This window comes from Bubalus kerabau, chromosome 12 (assembly GCF_029407905.1).
Source record: "Bubalus kerabau isolate K-KA32 ecotype Philippines breed swamp buffalo chromosome 12, PCC_UOA_SB_1v2, whole genome shotgun sequence".
Classification (NCBI taxonomy): domain Eukaryota; kingdom Metazoa; phylum Chordata; class Mammalia; order Artiodactyla; family Bovidae; genus Bubalus; species Bubalus kerabau.
In genome coordinates this window covers 76,871,542-76,889,409 of record NC_073635.1, presented here as the reverse complement: position 1 = coordinate 76,889,409, position 17,868 = coordinate 76,871,542, and the positions used below count along the sequence as shown (strand labels likewise).

The following is a 17,868-nucleotide window of genomic DNA, read 5'->3' as shown; positions in this document are numbered from 1 at the left end:
TAGTCTGAAGCTTAACGAACCATGGAATGACCAGATATTACAAAGTACAAATTATACAGTAACAGTAAAGGCTTACTTGACCCATTGCTTTAATTTTGTGTGTTTCTGAGTCTTACATAAATGGAATCATTGTGTTAGGTTTCTTCTGTAACCTATTTTTTTCCACACATTGCATTTGTGAAATTTATCTGTGTTCTGGAATGTAGCTATAGTTCATAAATTATGAGAGCAGAATATAGTATTTCATTAGATGAATTTTGCTGGGTTATAGAGATCCAACCAGTCCATTCTAAAGCAGATCGGTCCTGGGTGTTCATTGGAAGGACTGATGCTAAAGCTGAAACTCAAATACTTTGGCCACCTCATGTGAAGAGTTGACTCATTGGAAAAGACTCTAATGCTGGGACGGATTGGGGGCAGGAGAAGAAGGGGACGACAGAGGATGAGATGGCTGGATGGCATCACCGACTCGATGGACATCAGTTTGAGTAAACTCAGGGAGTTGGTGATGGACAGGAAGGCCTGGTGTGCTGTGACTCATGGGGTCGCAGAGTCAGACACGACTGAGCGACTGAACTGAACTGAACTGAACCATCGTTTTGAATCAGTACTTTCAAGATACAACTCATTTTTAGTTGACTTCCACTGTTGTTTTTGAGAAACTGAGAGCCTGATTTGTCATTTCTCTGTAGATTAATCTATGTTTGGCTGGATTTAAGACTGCTTCTTTGGTTTTGGCAGTTTCACTAATTTTCTAAGTGTGGATTTTTCTTTTTTAAATCTTCTTTAGGATTTACTGATCTTCTTGAAACTGATACTCTTTCATCAGTTCTGGAGAACTGTTAGTCCTTTCTCTCTCTAGAAATCAACTCTGCCCCTATCCTTTATCTCCTTCTGTGACTCTGATAAGATGTATTTTTTACTTTGTTCTATATCTCAAACTCTCTTTAACATTTTTTACCTCTTTATTGCTCCATGCTGCATTCTGGGAATTTTTTTTCAGACATATGTTCTGATTAAAAAAAATTTATCTTCGGCTATGTAAAACTCTTAAAAAAAAGTTTTAGAATTTCCATTTTATTCATCAAATCTGCCTGTTTCATTTTTTCTAACCTCTTGTTCTTTAGTCAAAATTCAGAAGCCATATTTTATTTTTTAATATTAGAGGTGTTTGTTGTTTATTTTTATTTATTTATTTTTGGCTGTGCTAAGTCTTTGTTGCAGCATGGTTTTTTTCTCTTGTTGGGGTGAATGGGGGCTCCTCTCTAGTTCTGGTGCATGAGCTTCTCATTGTGGTGGCTGTTCTCGTTTCAGAGCACAGGCTCTAGGGTGAGAGGGCTCAGTAGTTGCAGCCTCTGGGCTCGGTAGTTGTGGCTCCCGGGATCTAGACCACGGGCTCAGTAGTTGTGCATAGACTTAGTTGTTCTGAGGCATATGGGATCTTCCTGGATCAGAGATAGAACCCATGTCTCCTGCACTGGCAGGTGGATTCTTTATCACTGAGCCATCAGGAAAGTCCCTAAAGAGGCTTATTTTATATTCTGTATCTCACTATTCTCATATCTGTGTTTTTTTCAGGTTGGATTGATTTTAGTTTTTGCCTAAAATTTCTAAAAGTTTGACTCTCTTACTCATGGTGGTTTGTTAAAACAGGTGCTTTGTAATTTGTAACTGTGAGCTCACGTTCTTTGCAATTTTACTCATGGAAATGAAAGGCAGGAAGGTAGAGAGGCAGGAAGGAGGGAGAGGAAGGAGGCAGAAGAAAAAGGATGAACACATCCTAACTTGGAAGAGCAATGAATGGACTAAGATTTCCTGGGAGGCAGAAACTCGAGGTGGGTCAGGGGAAGGAACTGGGAATATAGCGAGGAGGGTAGGAGTGTGCCCTCTGCTGGTAGCTGCTGAGTGGTGCAGAGAACACCAAGTCCCCCTTCAGGCTGCCCTCTTCAGTGCAACGTGCTGACTTGTCTCCCAGGACAAGAATTTCTTTCGTTTTTGCAGGAGAAGATAAGGTAGAAATAGGAACTGCTGGGCATCTGACAGGAGATTATCGTTTGATTGTGGAAAATAGACATTCAGTCACTTTCTTCCATCTTCCTCAACCCCAACAAAAGCTGAAAACCTGGAATTATTTGTGTCCCTGGGGATGGGAGGATCCACAGCAAACAGGACATTCAGTGTTAAAATCTGGACCATCTGAGCAAACTAAAAGTGTTCATCACCCTGCTCTGAGTAGCTTCCTCTTTCTGGGAATAAAAATAACAATGGATGACATTTATTTAGCACATTTCTCTGTGCTCTACATGTCTTATGTCATAATCTTCATACTAAATTAGTAGGGAGGCATTTATGATATAATAAAATTTATGAGCCTGGAAGAGTTCACAGATTTCCACCCCCCTTCAAAGAAATCTCTTTTTTCTTCTTTTTAATTTGTTCTTTCATTTTTTTTTTTTTTTTGGATGCACACTTGTACTTCTCCCTTTGAATCACACTGGAAAAAGAGGCATCAGTACTGCATTCATAATAAAATGCTCCTTGCAACCCCTCTTGCTCCTGTGATATACTCCCCATTTCCATTTCTATCTGCATGTGCATTTCTTGCTCCTTCAGTGAGATGATTAAAATAGGAACACAATTTTCTTTGAGTATATGTGATTTACTGTCTAAAGAAAAGTAAAGAAGAGAAGAGAGAGAGAAAAAAATAGAAAGCTCTGTTTTCACCTCAGTTCAGTTCAGTTCAGTCGCTCAGTCATGTCTGACTCTTTGTGACCCCATGAATTGAAGACCTCCCTGTCCATCACCAACTCCTGGAGTTTACTCAAACTCATGTCCATTGAGTCGAATTCCTCCCAGCATCAGGGTCTTTTCCAATGAGTCAACTCTTCGCATAAGGTGGCCAAAGTACTGGAGTTTCAGCTTTAGCATCAGTCCTTCCAATGAACACCCAGGACCGATCTCCTTTACCATGGACTGGTTGGACCTCTTTGCAGTCCAGGTGACTCTCAAGAGTCTTCTCCAACACCACAGTTCAAAAGCATCAATTCTTCTGTGCTCAGCTTTCTTTATAGTCCAACTCTCACATCCATACATGACCACTGGAAAAACCATAGCCTTGGCTAGATGGACCTTTGTTGGCAAAGTAATGTCTCTGCTTTTGAATATGCTACCTAGGTTGGTCATGACTTTCCTTCCAAGGAGTAAACGTCTTTTAATTTCATGGCTGCAATCACCATTTTCAGTAATTTTCGAGTCCAAAAAATAAAGTCTGACACTGTTTCCACTGTTTCCCCATCTATTTCCCATGAAGTGATGGGACCAGATGCCATGATCTTCGTTTTCTGAATGTTGAGCTTTAAGCCAACTTTTTAAGCCAACTCTCCTCTTTCACTTTCATCAAGTGGCTTTTTAGTTCCTCTTCACTTTCTGCCATAAGAGTGGTATCATCTGCCTATCTGAGGTTATTGATATTTCTCCCGGCAATCTTGATTCTAGCTTGTGCTTCTTCCAGCCCAGCATTTCTCATGATGTACTCTGCATATAAGTTAAATAACCAGGGTGACAATATACAGCCTTGACATACTCCTTTTCCTATTTGGCACCAGTTTGTTGTTCCATGTCCAGTTCTAACTGTTGCTTCCTGACCTGCATATAGGTTTCTCAAGAGGCAGGTCAGGTGGTCTGGTATTCCCATCTCTTTCAGAATTTTCCACAGTTTATTGTGATCCACACAGTCAAAGGCTTTGGCATAGTCAATAAAGCAGAAATAGATGTTTTCCTGCAACTCTCTTGCTTTTTCAATGATCCAGTGGATGTTGGCAGTTTGATCTCTGGTTCCTCTGCCTTTTGTAAAACCAGCTTGAACATCAGGAAGTTCATGGTTCACGTATTGCTGAAGCCTGGCTTGGAGAATTTTGAGCATTACTTTACTAGCATGTGAGATGAGTGCAGTTGTGCGGTAGTTTGAGCATTCTTTGGTATTGCCTTTCTTTGGGATTGGAATTAAAACTGACCTTTTCCAGTCCTGTGGCCACTGCTGAGTTTTCCAAATTTGCTACCATATTGAGTGCAGCACTTTCACAGCATCATCTTTTAGGATTTGAAATAGCACAACTGGGATTCCATCACCTCCACTAGTTTTGTTCATAGTGATGCTTTCTAAGGCCCACTTGACTTCACATTCCAGGATGTCTGGCTCTAGGTGAGTGATCACACCATCATGATTATCTGGGTCGTGAAAATCTTTTGTGTACAGTTCTTCTGTGTATTCTTGCCACCTCTTCTTAGTATCTTCTGCTTCTGTTAGGTACATACCATTTCTGTCCTTTACTGAGCCCATCTTTGCATGAAATGTTCCCTTGGTATCTCTAATTTTTGAAGAGATGTCTAGTCTTTCCCATTCTGTTGTTTTCCTCTATTTCTTTGCATTGATCGCTGTGGAGGCTTTCTTATCTCTCCTCGCTATTCTTTGGAACTCTGCATTCAGATGCTTACATCTTTCCTTTTCTCCTTTGCTTTTGGCTTCTTTTCTTTTCACAGCTATTTGTAAGGCCTCCTCAGACAGCCATTTTGCTTTTTTGCATTTCTTTTTCTTGGGGATGGTCTTGATCCCTGTCTCCTGTAGAATGTCATGAACCTCCATCCATAGTTCATCAGGCACTCTATCAGATTCAGTCCCGTAAACCTATTCCTCATTTCCACTGTATAATCATAAGGGATTTGATTTAGGTCGTACCTGAACGGTCCAGTGGTTTTCCCTACTTTCTTCAATTTAAGCCTGAATTTGGCAATAAGGAGTTCATGATCTGAGCCACAGTCCGCTCCTGGTCTTATTTTACTGACTGTGTAGAGCTTCTCTATCTTTGGCTGCAAAGAATATAATCAATCTGATTTCGGTGTTGACCGTCTGGTGATGTCCATGTGTAGAGTCTTCTGTTGTGTTCTTGGAAGAGGGTGTTTGCTATGACCAGCGTGTTCTCTTGGCAAAACTCTATTAGCCTTTGCCCTGCTTCAATCCGTACTCCAAGGCCAAATTTGCCTGTTACTCCAGGTGTGGGTCCCAAATCCAGTAGTCTCAAATTGATCCCGACAGTTTCCTAGTTTGGCCACTAGATGGCGCCATGCACCGTAAGACGCTATGGCTGCTGCCCCGCAGGCTGCTTTGCAGGCTTGCATCCGATGGAGGACTGGCAACCTTGACAAGGGATATAGACAGAACGACAAACCCCGGGAAGTGAGTGAAGGCTGAGAACGTGGAGGCAATGCAGAGTAGTGGCGGGAAATGCAGACTCTGGGATCAAATGGCATCAAAAAGCTTCCCAGTCCAAGCTCTCCCACTTTCATTTTTCTGTGGACATTTGCCTACTTGTATGTATGTATATATATAAAGGAAGAAGTAGCTTACTGATTATGTATGAAAGCCCACAGTCTTCATGGAGACCAGGGCAGCCTGTGGCATAATTTAGTTCAAGTCTGAAGTCCTGAGAACCCAGGGAGTCAGTGGTGTACATCTCACTTCAAGGACAGGAGAAGATCAGATTGGAGGTCAGCTCCAGCGGTGAGGGAAGAAAAAAAGGAGGGAATTCTCTGTTTTCTGCCCTGCTTCTAGTCAGGCCTTTAACAGGTTGGATGATGCCCATTCACAATGCGGGGGTGGGGTGGGGTGGGGGGAATAATCTTCAGAATCCACAAATCCACTGAGTCAAACACTGATCATCCAGAAATGCCCTTGCAGACTCAAAGGAGTGAAAATGAACTTTACATTCCATGTGCCATTTGACTGTGAATATTTGCCAACACACACAACACCAGATTCTTTTTTCAGGGCAGGTGGAATGTTGAAGGAGGGAAGCAGAGAGAGAATTGAGGACTGGGTCATCATGGTGGGTCTATCTACCCAGATACTGTTGAGTTCATCTCCTGGTCTCTGCAATCCCTTCTGTTCATCTCAGCTCCACCTCCATCACTCAAGCCAGGTGATGAGTGTTTCTCTTCTGGAAATACAGTCCTAGTGAGCAGAGAAGCCCTGCTTTCACTCTAGACTCACCCAGAATTAGTGTTTAATCTGGGCACTCTGTAAGCAGTCCAGCTGACGTCAAATGAGGAGATACATGATGTAGTTATGTTTCAACAATGGTGATGTTAACTTGATTTCAGCTTTCTCCACTGTAAATGTATTATTTCCCTTTCAAGGCTTATTTTCCCCTGGCCAATCACCAAGTCTCAAGTCTAAACCACTCAGTTTAGAGTAACAGTTTAGGGGTGTTTTCTGGGGGCTCAGGTCAGTAGGGTGTGGGTGTCTGAAGGAGAAAATGCTCTGATGCTATTGGCTCCTGGATCTAGTGTGAGCCTGGGGCTCCCAGACAGTTCAGTTCAGTTCAGTCGCTCAGTCGTGTCCGACACTTTGTGACCCCATGAACCACAGCACGTCAGGCCTCCCTGTCCATAATCAACTCCCGGAGTCTACCCAAACCCATATCCACTGAGTAGGTGATGCCATCCAACCATCTCATCCTCAGTCGTTCCTTTCTCCTCCTGGCCTCAATCTTTCCCAGCATCAGGGTCTTTTCCAATGAGTCAGCTCTTTGTATCAGGTGGCCAAAGTATTGGAGTTTCAGCTTCAACATCAGTCCTTCCAATGAACACCCAGGACTTACCTTCTTGCAGTCCAAGGGACTCTCAAGAGTCTTCTCCAACACCACAGTTCAAAAGCATCAATTCTTCTGTGCTCAGCTTTCTTTATAGTCCAACTCTCACATCCATACATGACCCCTGGAAAAACCATAGCCATGTCTAGATGGACCTTTGTTGGCAAAGTAATGTCTCTGCTTCTTAATATGCTATCTAGGTTGGTCTAACTTTCCTTCCAAGGAGTAAGTGTCTTTTAATTTCATGGCTGCAATCACCATCTGCAGTGATTTTGGAGCCCAGAAAAAGAAAGTCAGCCACTGTTTCCACTGTTTCCCCATCTATTTGCCATGAAGTGATGGGACCAGATGCCATGATCTTTGTTTTCTGAATGTTGATCTTTAAGCCAACTTTCTTACTCTTCTCCTTCACTTTCATCAAGAGGCTCTTTAGTTCTTCTTCACTTTCTGCCATAAAGGTGGTGTCATCTGCATATCTGAGGTTATTGATATTTCTCCCGGCAATCTTGATTCTAGCTTGTTCTTCCTCCAGCCCAGCATTTCTCATGATGTACTCTGCATATAAGTTAAATAAGTAGGGTGACAATGTGCAGCCTTGACGTACTCCTTTTCCTATTTGGAACCAGTCTGTTGTTCCATGTCCAGTTCTAACTGTTGCTTCCGGACCTGCATACTAGTACTATGGAATCTCAGTCCATAACTTAAAAAAAAAGGCAAAACAAAAACCCTCTCCATTTCTTCTATATAACATTTCACCATTTGGGTATATAATCTTCATCAATAGCGTATCAGTATTTCATTGACTTTTTTACTTTTGGGGGCGGCAATTGCAGAGGTTTCTCATATACCCCCTGTCCTCACACTCCATGGCTTCCCCACTACCAACATCCCTCACCAGATGATACATTTGCTACAACTGACGGATCTAGACTGACACATCATAGTCACCCAAAGTCCATAGTTTATATTAGGATTCACTCCTGGTTTGCATTCTGTGAGTTTAGACAAATGTATGACATTTCCATCATCATGGTATCATTCAGAGTATTTCCATTGTCCTAAAAGTCCTCTGTGCTCTACCTGTTCATCCCTTACTCCCATCTCCACTCTCCGGCAACCACTGATCATTTTACTGTCTCCATAGTTTTCCTTTTTGTCATACAGTTAGCATTATGCAGCATGTAACCTTTTCAGACTGACTGCTTTCACTTAGTAATGAGCACTTATGTTTCCTCCATGTTATTTCATGGGTTGGGAGCACATTTTTATTTAATTTTTTTAGTGCTGAATAATTCTCCATAGTCTGGATGAACTAGGTTAATTATCCACTCACCTATTGAAGGACATCTTGGTGGCTTCCAAGTTTTGGTAATTATGAATAAACCTGCTATATGTATTTTACAGGTTTAAAAAATTTGTTTCTCTTCCTTCAAAGTTAAACATATAATGAACCATTACTTCTAATATGCATGCAAACCAGACTGAATAGGTACCTCCTTCCTTTAACTTCATGCTTTCTCCATGTTTACATTAATTATTTTTAATATTAACATATTCGTTTTTTCCATCTTCCATTTATTTGAACAATTCAGGGAAGTGTAATAAAACACCCAAATGGATCTACAAAGAAGTGCCATCACAATACAGGGATGGTTGTTCTATGGAAACTGAACAAGTTGACTGATAGACAGAGATGGATGGCAATGCTTGATAGTCAATTGCTGGATGAAAGTCTAAATTTGAAATAAGAATGGTGATTTGATAGTAGCGAGGAAAAGTTGCAGTCTTATAGGACATACAGATGTGTACCAGAAATAGTCTGGCTGTTTGTTTAAAGAGTAAAGACTTAAGTCACCTGGACATTGAAGAGTGATAACTGATACACACATACTCCCCACTTGGTAAAAGGGAGAAAACCTTTGGTCCAGAATCTGGCCTTTGTTTACAGAGTGGCATTTCTCACAGGATGCAAGAAAGTTGTACCTTATAGTTTAATCCTGAACTTTGCATGGACACATGACGTGGGGTTAAATGTACCCTTGCAGACCAGCTCGTTTGAAGAGGTTGCACCTTAGGCTTTCTGACCAAAACTACCAGCTTTGGGCCAAAGGTCAACTGCCCTTTCTCATTTGCTTCTTATCCAAAGCTACTGCCTTATCTGCATCCACGGAAATATGACATGAACTGACAAGTATAACTTAAAATTTTTGTAGTAGTCATGTTAAAATATAAAAAGGAACAAATGAAATTGATATCAGTAAGATATTTTTAAACCAGTATGTTCACAATAATATCATTTCAACATGTAATCAATGTGACAAATCATTAATGAGAGAAAAATATTTTTACACTGTCTTTGAGATCCATTGTGTATTGTATACATACAGCACACCTCAATTTTGACCAGATGCATTTGAAGTCAACTGTATTGGACAATCCAGGGTTTACAGTGTTATTAGTTAGGACTTCTATGGGTGCAAGGGAGTGAATACATTTCTCAGTAATTAGAAGGGTGGTTCTGGTAGGTGTCTTAGTTTGGGTTCCCCAGTAGCAGACCTTGAGACAAGGATTTGAGTGGAAGTAGTTTATTTTGGGAGTGATCCCAGGAAAACACATTTAGGGAGTGGAAAAGTGATATACAGAAGGGAAGGAAGTCCATAAAGAGTGTGTTAATAAGCAAGTTACAGCTTATGCTACTGGACTCCTTCTTGCTGGGTCACCATGGGAGAGGGAATTGCTTCAACTGACGGGCAAGGCACTGGGGTATTTATCCACCACTTCCCCATCGAGCGGTGGTTGAGGGTTGAATCCAGGGGTTTTGGCTTGTATTGCACATGTCCCCAGGGTGCTTGACAAGCAGAGAGCTCCCAAAACAGCGAGCTGCCTTAATTCTGGAGGAATGTCAGAGGATAGTGCCGGGGTCCAGCCCCGGTGGATCCAGGGATTTCGAAGGGGGGGATGGCTTCGGTGATCAGGATACGATAGAATTAAAGATATAAAGAGTGGTTAAATAAGGATAGCTCAGTAGGGAAATTCAGTGGAGAAAATAGGCTGAATAACTTGGTTTACGTGGAAAGCTAATAAAATTCCAAGGCAAGGAATTTACGTCACCTACGTAGGCCGCAGGTGTCCTCCCATTCTCCTGAAGGAGAGGAGACACTAAGGCCTCCATGGTCAGATCTTAGAAGCTCAGGCATAATTAGTAGGCTTGACGACCCTCCACGTTCCAGATGGGAATTCAGCCAGAGGTTGAGAGAAAGAGTGACATGAGGAAACCAGTCTCTCTGGGAACTGATCCCATTTCTTTATTTTCCAGGGTCTGTTTTTATACACTGAGATGTTATACAAAAGTCACACGGGGTCAGAAGTCCTGACTTTTATTAACTTCAGGTGCTTTATACAAATGTATATGAAGGTCTTAGGGGTGTTACATCATCTTCTGGCCAGGGGGCCTGCTAACAATTTATGACCCTCTCCTTGTGACAGCAGTCAGTCAACCAGAACACTTATTTCTCCAGGAGTGATTATGTTTAAAACAGACGCCACCTTCTGAAGGTACCAGATAAAGTTACATTCCTATAGGGTGAGGGTGTAGTGGGTTTTAATTAAGGAAAGAATTTGCTTAGCCTAAGGTCTAACGTGATTAATATCAAAGGTTAATACTTATTTCTTCTATATATTCATTAATGTGTATAAGGGCAGGGGATGTGGGGTCTTAGCAGCAAACATTGGCTCAACAAATGAAAAAACCCTTCACCAGTACAATTTCTAATCAGCCCACTATACTATACTAATAGTTTTCTAACTTCTCTGCTGCTGCTGCTGCTGCTAAGTTGCTTCAGTCATGTCCAACTCTGTGCGACCCCATAGACAGCAGCCCACCAGGCTTCCCCGTCCCTGGGATTCTCCAGGCAAGAACACTAGAGTGGGTTGCCATTTCCTTCTCCAATGCACAAAAGTGAAAAGTGAAAGTCAAGTCGCTCAGTCGTGTCTGACTCTTAGTGACCCCATGGACTGCAGCCTACCAGGCTCCTCTGTCCATGGGATTTTCTAGGCAAAAGTACCGGAGTGGGGTGCCATTGCCTTCTCCTAACTTCTCTAAAGAACCTGTTTTTAGAAGGTTTAAAGTGTCTCATGCCTCTCACAGTTGGGAGGCTGTGAACAATCACATGTGGCCGGACAAATCTGTCAGGCAGGCTAGAGAACCTTCAAAGGAGTTTGTAGGTTGAAACACTCCTGTCACACCCAGGAATTATTATTAACTGGAGCTCTAAGTTAACTCTTTTTCAGAGAGAGGTGGTGGGGGACAGCCCCCCATAAAGTCAGAGGTGTAGATGAGAGCACAAAGCAGTAAAGTAGGCAGACTCTAGTTTTGGGGGTAGATGCTCAAGAATTTCCAGGGGGACTCCTAAGGCTCGATCCCGCCTTTGCGTATATCGAGCCTCCTTCCTCGTGACCTTTGCCACAGGCGGAGTTCCTCATGCTGGCTCCTGGCATCTCCCCCTTTTTTATTTCTTAAAACAGCCAGATGCAGCTCAGTCGCGAGCTTTTGAATGTTCTGCTGAAGAATCCTGACAATACAAGAAAGAATGATTTAGAGCACCAACAGCAGCATAACTAAAGATATTAAACAGAATATTTTTTCCAGAAACAAAGTTAGAGAAGGTGTGAAAAAGTTATTAGCTACTCCAGTGGCAGTAAAATCCAGTCAAGAGTATTCCAAGGTCTGTATTTGATTATGAAGTTTCCCTAAGTCCAGGCCAAAGTCAGAGCTGTTCTAAACACCTGAAATATGATTTTTAATTTTTCCCCATTCATAATCTGTCTCGTTTACCTTTAAAGATGTCACACATATCCACCGGTAATCAGCGTCGCATGTCAGAGCCATTTTCACTTTTAAAGCCTGTAACTCAGTCCCAATATGCATTATTGCCTCCTCCAAGGCATCTACCCTCATCTCCAACTTTTTATCTATAGCTTCCTGTGTTGCTAGAGTTAGAGAAACATTTTTAGACATGGTATCAACATATTGGGCAGTATGCACTTGTTGAGTCAATGATATTGCTGCCATAGTAACAGAAGTAATTGCGGTTATTAAAGCTGCTATTCCCAGGATAAGCAAGCCCACAAACCGTCGCGATCCCATTAAATCCTGCAGTTGTTGTAATACAGCAAGACCATATAAGGTGGACGTTGTAACACTACAAAGGAGCAAACATTATATTGAGGATTTAAACAAGATTAGAGCATACATTGTTCACAACAACACCACAAAGGAACAAACATTATATTGAGGGTTTAAACAAGATGAGAGCATACATTGTTCACAAGTTACTATATTAGGTCCACCTCTTTTTTACGGACTGTTTTAGCCCTGATCACTATGTCTGCATTGCAAAATGCCTATTGTGGGTGCACTGGGGAGCAGCTGCAGGCGTCAGCCCAGGGGAGCAGTGTCCCCAGCAGCAGGAGGCAGAACGCCAGCGGCAGGCTGCAGGCTGTGGCACCCTTGGCGGGCAGAGGGGCAGGGTTTGCCGACTTGGGCTAGCCGCCTACACCTGGGCTCCGGGCGTTCTCTTCTCCTCAGCAGGGCCGCGCTGGTTTGGACGGCACTCCGCGGGCCTGCTTTTCTCTCCAGCCCTCACTCGCCGCACAAACTTCTTCAGCTCTAGGTCGTGGGCTGCAGCGAGGAGGGTGCGGGGTGTGGCTGGTGGCGCGGAGGCGAGAGCTGGCTGTGGGGCGGGGCGAGCGAGTGCGCGCGCTGCGGACCTAGCCTGTCTGGAATCCAAATTGGTGAATCTGCGTCCTGTGGAAAAATACAAGCACATTCTTGACTGCTAGTTAATAATGGGTCAGGACCCTTCCATTGTCCGGAGAGGAGGTCCTTCCATTTCACCAACGGCTTTGTATCTTGTTGTTCCGGACAAATCAACATTTAGGTTATTAATTACAAAGAGAGCATGTTGTAAGATCTGATGGGGGGAACTATACTTAAATTCCCCTTCCTTTAATTTTTGAATTTGTATTTTTAATGTTTGGTGTGCTCTATCTACTATAGCTTGTCCCTGGGGATTATAAGGGATGCCCGTGTTAGGTTTTATTTGAAATTTTATACAAAATTTTTGGCATCTGGAATAGGGAACTATTTGTATCTAACAGGGAAAATAACTGGGTGTCTAGATATAAAATTTAACAAAACATTGGAGGGTAAATGATGCAAAAATTTGACCGAAATAGTTTCCTATAGCAATCTGTCAATTTTCATCAAACATTAGAAGAGCATCAAGTTGTTCCTTATTATATGGAACTACAATTTCTGATGGCTCTTTGCCAAATAATTTAATGTTCTGCATTTTCCCTTTAATATCAAAGTAGCTATCAATCTTGGATAAGAAGCTGCTATTTTTGTAGTTTGAGCGGGAAGATGGACCCACTCTAGGGGGCCGTTTTGCCATAAAACCAATTTTTTGTCTGGCTACCCCAGTTACATCTATGGGGGTTTTTATGGCAAAGGAATTGTCAAGCAGTTGTCAATTTAATTTTTAAAATTTTTAAAATTTACATTTTAACAACATAAATTTAGGGATATGTTAATTTAGGTCTAATGTTTAGTTTAGGTCTCTGTATAAATTTAAATAATAAATGTATAACCTCCTTATCTCATTTTGGTATACAGATATACCTAAATGTAAAATGTATTTATATATGTATTTATATATGGCAACAAGTATAAACTTATTGACATAATCAATATACTTGAATTAATCTTTATAATTAATATATTAATTAATATATATTACAGCAATACAACACATACACAGCTAATACCAACCAACACAGACCAATGTACTGTAATAATACATGTCACACATATATAATTATACAGTATATAGAACATATATCATCACAGCATCAATCCATACCAATTAATATCAGCCACACACACATTATATTACTGTAATATATATTTAATTATACAGTATATATAATATGCATATGTAGTATACATATTAATTTATATACAAATTAATTAAGTATAGATCTATAAATAGAATTATGTATACCTTTATTATATTTTATTTATACCCATACCTAATTTGGCAAACTGTAATTAGGCAAATATATTTATATTATGTATTTATAACAATATATAAAGTATTGTTAATTGTACCGCCTGTTGATAACTAAGAAATTGAGAAAACCCTTCTCTGAGTATCTCTTATTTGAGACAGCACGTCCCTCCCCCATAGGGTAAAGGGGAGCGTAGGAACTACGTAGGGTTGGAAAGTTCCACAGGTATCCTTAAACTGCCAATCTAACATTTTTGAACTTTTAACTACTGTGGGGGCTTGAGGGCAAATGAAACAAAATTTGACCCCTGAAATCTATCAAGGCAACTTGCCAATCATCACTATTTTGTAAAAGACTTGTAGTTGATCCTTATTGAATGGAATTATTATATTTGTTACTTTTTTTCTAAAAAGTTCCACACTTCTTTTTTATTCTTTTTATAATTAATTGTGCCACCAAGCTGGGATAAGATAAAATTATTTTTCTTGGGGTCACTGGTAGATGGAACCAATGGGCCTTTTTGTCACAAGCACCCTGTAGGTGTATGTTTTTGTGGCAAGAATAATTTAATCTCATCTTTTGGTAATATTAATCTTAATTAACTGATCATTTAAAGTCTCATCTACTTTAACAAGAGCAGACTCTGTCTCATTAGCCAACTTTTTTTTAGAACTGGAATTAGGATCGCTTTTTAAACAATCAAAGGCTTTAAATCTGCAGTAGTCAGTTTTAAATGTGGGCATATCCAATTAATGTCCCCTAATAATTTTTGGAAATCATTTAAAGTTAGTAAACAATCTCTCCACAGCTTCAAAGGGGCATTATCAGTTTTCAAAACTTTTGGCAGACCTAAATATGAGAAGCAAGTAAAGAGGTGTTGCACATCTTTATAAGCTTCTCCAGTTATTGTTTTGTAACCTAAATCTGGTCTATAGCTTTTTAGATGACAAGCAACCATCTAATCTTTGCTTGAATACCTCCAGCAACGGGGAACTCACTACCCTTCAAGGTTTTAAACTCTCCCTCACCTTTTTCTCTACAGCATTCCCACCCTGCATACCACTTTATCTAATCCCACCAACTCATTTTCAGTAGTATGTGTGGGCCAGGAACTGGGCCAGTCTTTCCCAGCAATGTTAAGAGAGGTCTGTTCCTGTGTCTAATAGCCCTGACATTTTATTTTCTTGAATTAAAAAAAAATTTTTTAAGGCCTAGAAGCTGTAATTTCCTGTACCCATAAAGCTAGATCACTAGATCCAAATCTTCTGGGGCCCCTAGCTTGAGAAGTTAAGGTTTTTCTTGTCTGATAGTAAGGTAAAAGCAAAAACTGTGTTATTCTTTGACCTTTATTAATTTGCACAGTTTTAGTAGGCGGTGAGATCAAAACTTTAATTTCTCAATATAATCAGAATCTACTACACCATGCAGCACTGAAATTTTTTGAAAAGAAAGTGAGCTACGCCCTAGCACAAGTCCTACAATGCCCTCAGGTAGGGGGTCAGCCACTCCCATTGGAATTGGAGTAACCGGCATGTCAGGTGTTAATATTGTTGCTAAATCCCCTTACCGTTCTGCTTTTCTCTTAGCCTGGGTGAGAGCCCCCTCAGGGGTTTTCTCCAAGGAGCACTCTCTGCATATTGTGCACGCAGTCTGTTTTAAAAGCTCCACTGTTCAAAAAACTTTTTATCTTCCTCAGTCTTAGGCAACACTTAGAGAGGCTTTGGGGGCAAAGTGGGGAACTCTTGGGCCCTGGAAGGCGCAAACGGAGGCGGCAGTGATTGCCTTAAATCAAAAAGTGGTGGATAGGTTTTTAAAGGTTTGTGCAGAGGGGGAGGGAGCTCGCCAGGGCACCTGGCCACAGTGTCCTGTAAGTCCTCTCCTCTCTCCTCTGCTGATTTTCTCTTCTTTCTTCTCTTTCAATCTTTCTCCAGTTTTCTTTCCCTCACTCTATCTTCTTTTGTTCCTCTTCTCTTTTACTTTCTATCATTTCCTTCTTGTTTCCATCTTTCATTCTCCATTCTTCCTTCTTATTGTCTCTCTCTCTCTCCCTCTCTTCCTGCCTTTCTCACTTTTCTCTCCCCCTTCCTTTTTCGCTAGGAGCTGGAAAGTGACATCTGCTCCAGCAGGCCACACAGTCCAAGGAGGGATCCTGCTAGTCTCAGGAGCCCTGGAAGCCTGATGCCAAGACTCTCCTTTACATCACTCATCCTCTTTACTTATCCTGTCCCTGATTCTGGATCAGTCTTGCCACACAGTGGGTGTTTAATAAATAGCTGTTGATTTTCCTTTGGGTACCTGTTTTATTCTTTTAGGCATGTGTGTGCATGCTAAGTCACTTCAGTCATGTCTGACTCTGTGTCCTATGGATGTAGCTCGCCAGGCTCCTCTGTCCATGGGATTCTCCAGGCAAGAAGGCTGGAGTGGGTTGCCATTTCCTCCTCCAGGGGATCTGCTCGACCCAGGGATCGAACCTGCATCTCTTATGTCTGCTGAATTGGCAGGTGGGTTCTTTAACACCAGGGCCATCTGGGAAGCTCTTTTATTCTTTCGGGCCTCTTCATGTAAATGGGGCACATAGCTAACAGCAGTCATGGGTCATATCCTTATAACTCCCTCACCAGAAAGGAAAGTGAGGTTTTACCCTTTCTAACTCCAGGAAAAACAAAAGAAAACAAAAACAAAAAAGAACAACAACAAAAATATCCTCAAGGAAGAAAGCCAGTTGGCCTGATATGGGCCTTGAGTTTATCTCTGGGCCAAACCCTTTGGACACAGATATAGCATGTTATTATTGGCTAGATTTGAATGAGATGTCCATTCCTGAGGTTATGAAGGTGGATATATTATGGGAAGGTGGAGTGACAATGAAATTTTAACCGTATTCAGACTATGGATACTTGCTGGAATGTATTTAAATTGTGAATCCCATTTGTCCCATTTGTCTTGATAGAAAAATGCTTGAAGACCTGCACTGTCTTAGCTGAACCATTTTAGTGCTGCTCTTATATCTGCTGCAGATTTAATGCTTGATGCTTTGACTATTTGACAGAGATACTGTAGATCATTTAATAATTGATAGTTCTGTTCAGTTCAATTCAGTCACTCAGTCATGTCCAACTCTTTGTGACCTCATGAATTGCAGCATGCCAGGCCTCCCTGTCCATCACAACTCCCGGAGTCTACCCTACCCATGTCCATCGAGTTGGTAATGCCATCCAGCCATCTCATCTTCTGTTGTCCCCTTCTCCTCCTGCCCCCAATCCTTCCCAGCATTAGGGTCTTTTCCAATGAATCAACTCTTTGCATGAGGTGGCCAAAGTATTGGAGTTTCAGCTTCAACAACAGTTTTCACACAGTTATACATTTGCATCATATGTCCCTGAGGTTTGTCTGGGAATGAATCAAGTCCAACAAGATTGAATCTTTCATTAGATGCTGTCTGATCATTCTCACTAGAATCAATGGCTGGCTGCATTAACTCAGCATAATGTATTCAGTGTTCATCCATGTTATAGCATGCATCAGTATTTTATAAAATGCCAAATAATATTCCATAGCCCATAATACCATGTTTTATTTGTCCATTTATCAGTTTATGTACCCTTGGATCGCCCTGCCTGCAATTCATTTTTTCCTTTTATGAATAGTGCCACTGTGACATTCATATGTAGGTTTTCATGTGTACATGTGCTTCATTTATCTGCCTAGGAGTAGAATTGCTGGATTATGTGGTAACTTTGTGGCTGTACCCCCATACATTCCCACTAGCAATGTATGAGAGTTCCAATTTCTCAACATCCTTTTCAACACTTGTTATTATTGTCTTTTAGTTATAGTACTGAACATTTATGATCAGAAAACATGTGCAGATATACACCTTAATACATCTTCTCTGTGTTTGTAAGCTCCATGCCTGGCCTTGTGGTCATGTATCTAGAAGGCATTCACTAAATATTTCTTCAGTGAATGGAAACCTTTTTATTTGTATGTTGTTTTAGGTTTTAGAAAGTGCATTCACAAATTATGAGACTCACAATAAATTTATAGGAAGTATAAAGAGTGGCAATTTCCCATTTTAAACCTGAGATGGGTTAGGTCAGAAAGATTAAGTAATAAGTGAACCATGTAAAGCTCTGGTCCCCTGGCTTCA

The 17,868-nt window shown here is 41.1% G+C and overlaps 1 long non-coding RNA gene across 2 annotated transcripts in view; it reads left to right on the top strand.

Annotated features, from left to right (window-relative positions):
• LOC129624681 (uncharacterized) overlaps positions 1-16,089 on the top strand; it is a 48,680-nt gene extending 32,591 nt beyond the window's left edge. The window contains exon 4 of one of the 2 annotated variants that reach the window (XR_008701098.1): positions 15,816-16,089. This is a non-coding gene — a long non-coding RNA (uncharacterized LOC129624681). The remainder of the gene's footprint in view (positions 1-15,815) is intronic. The other variant, XR_008701097.1, reaches the window with a different exon arrangement.
• Positions 16,090-17,868: the final 1,779 nt, after the last annotated feature.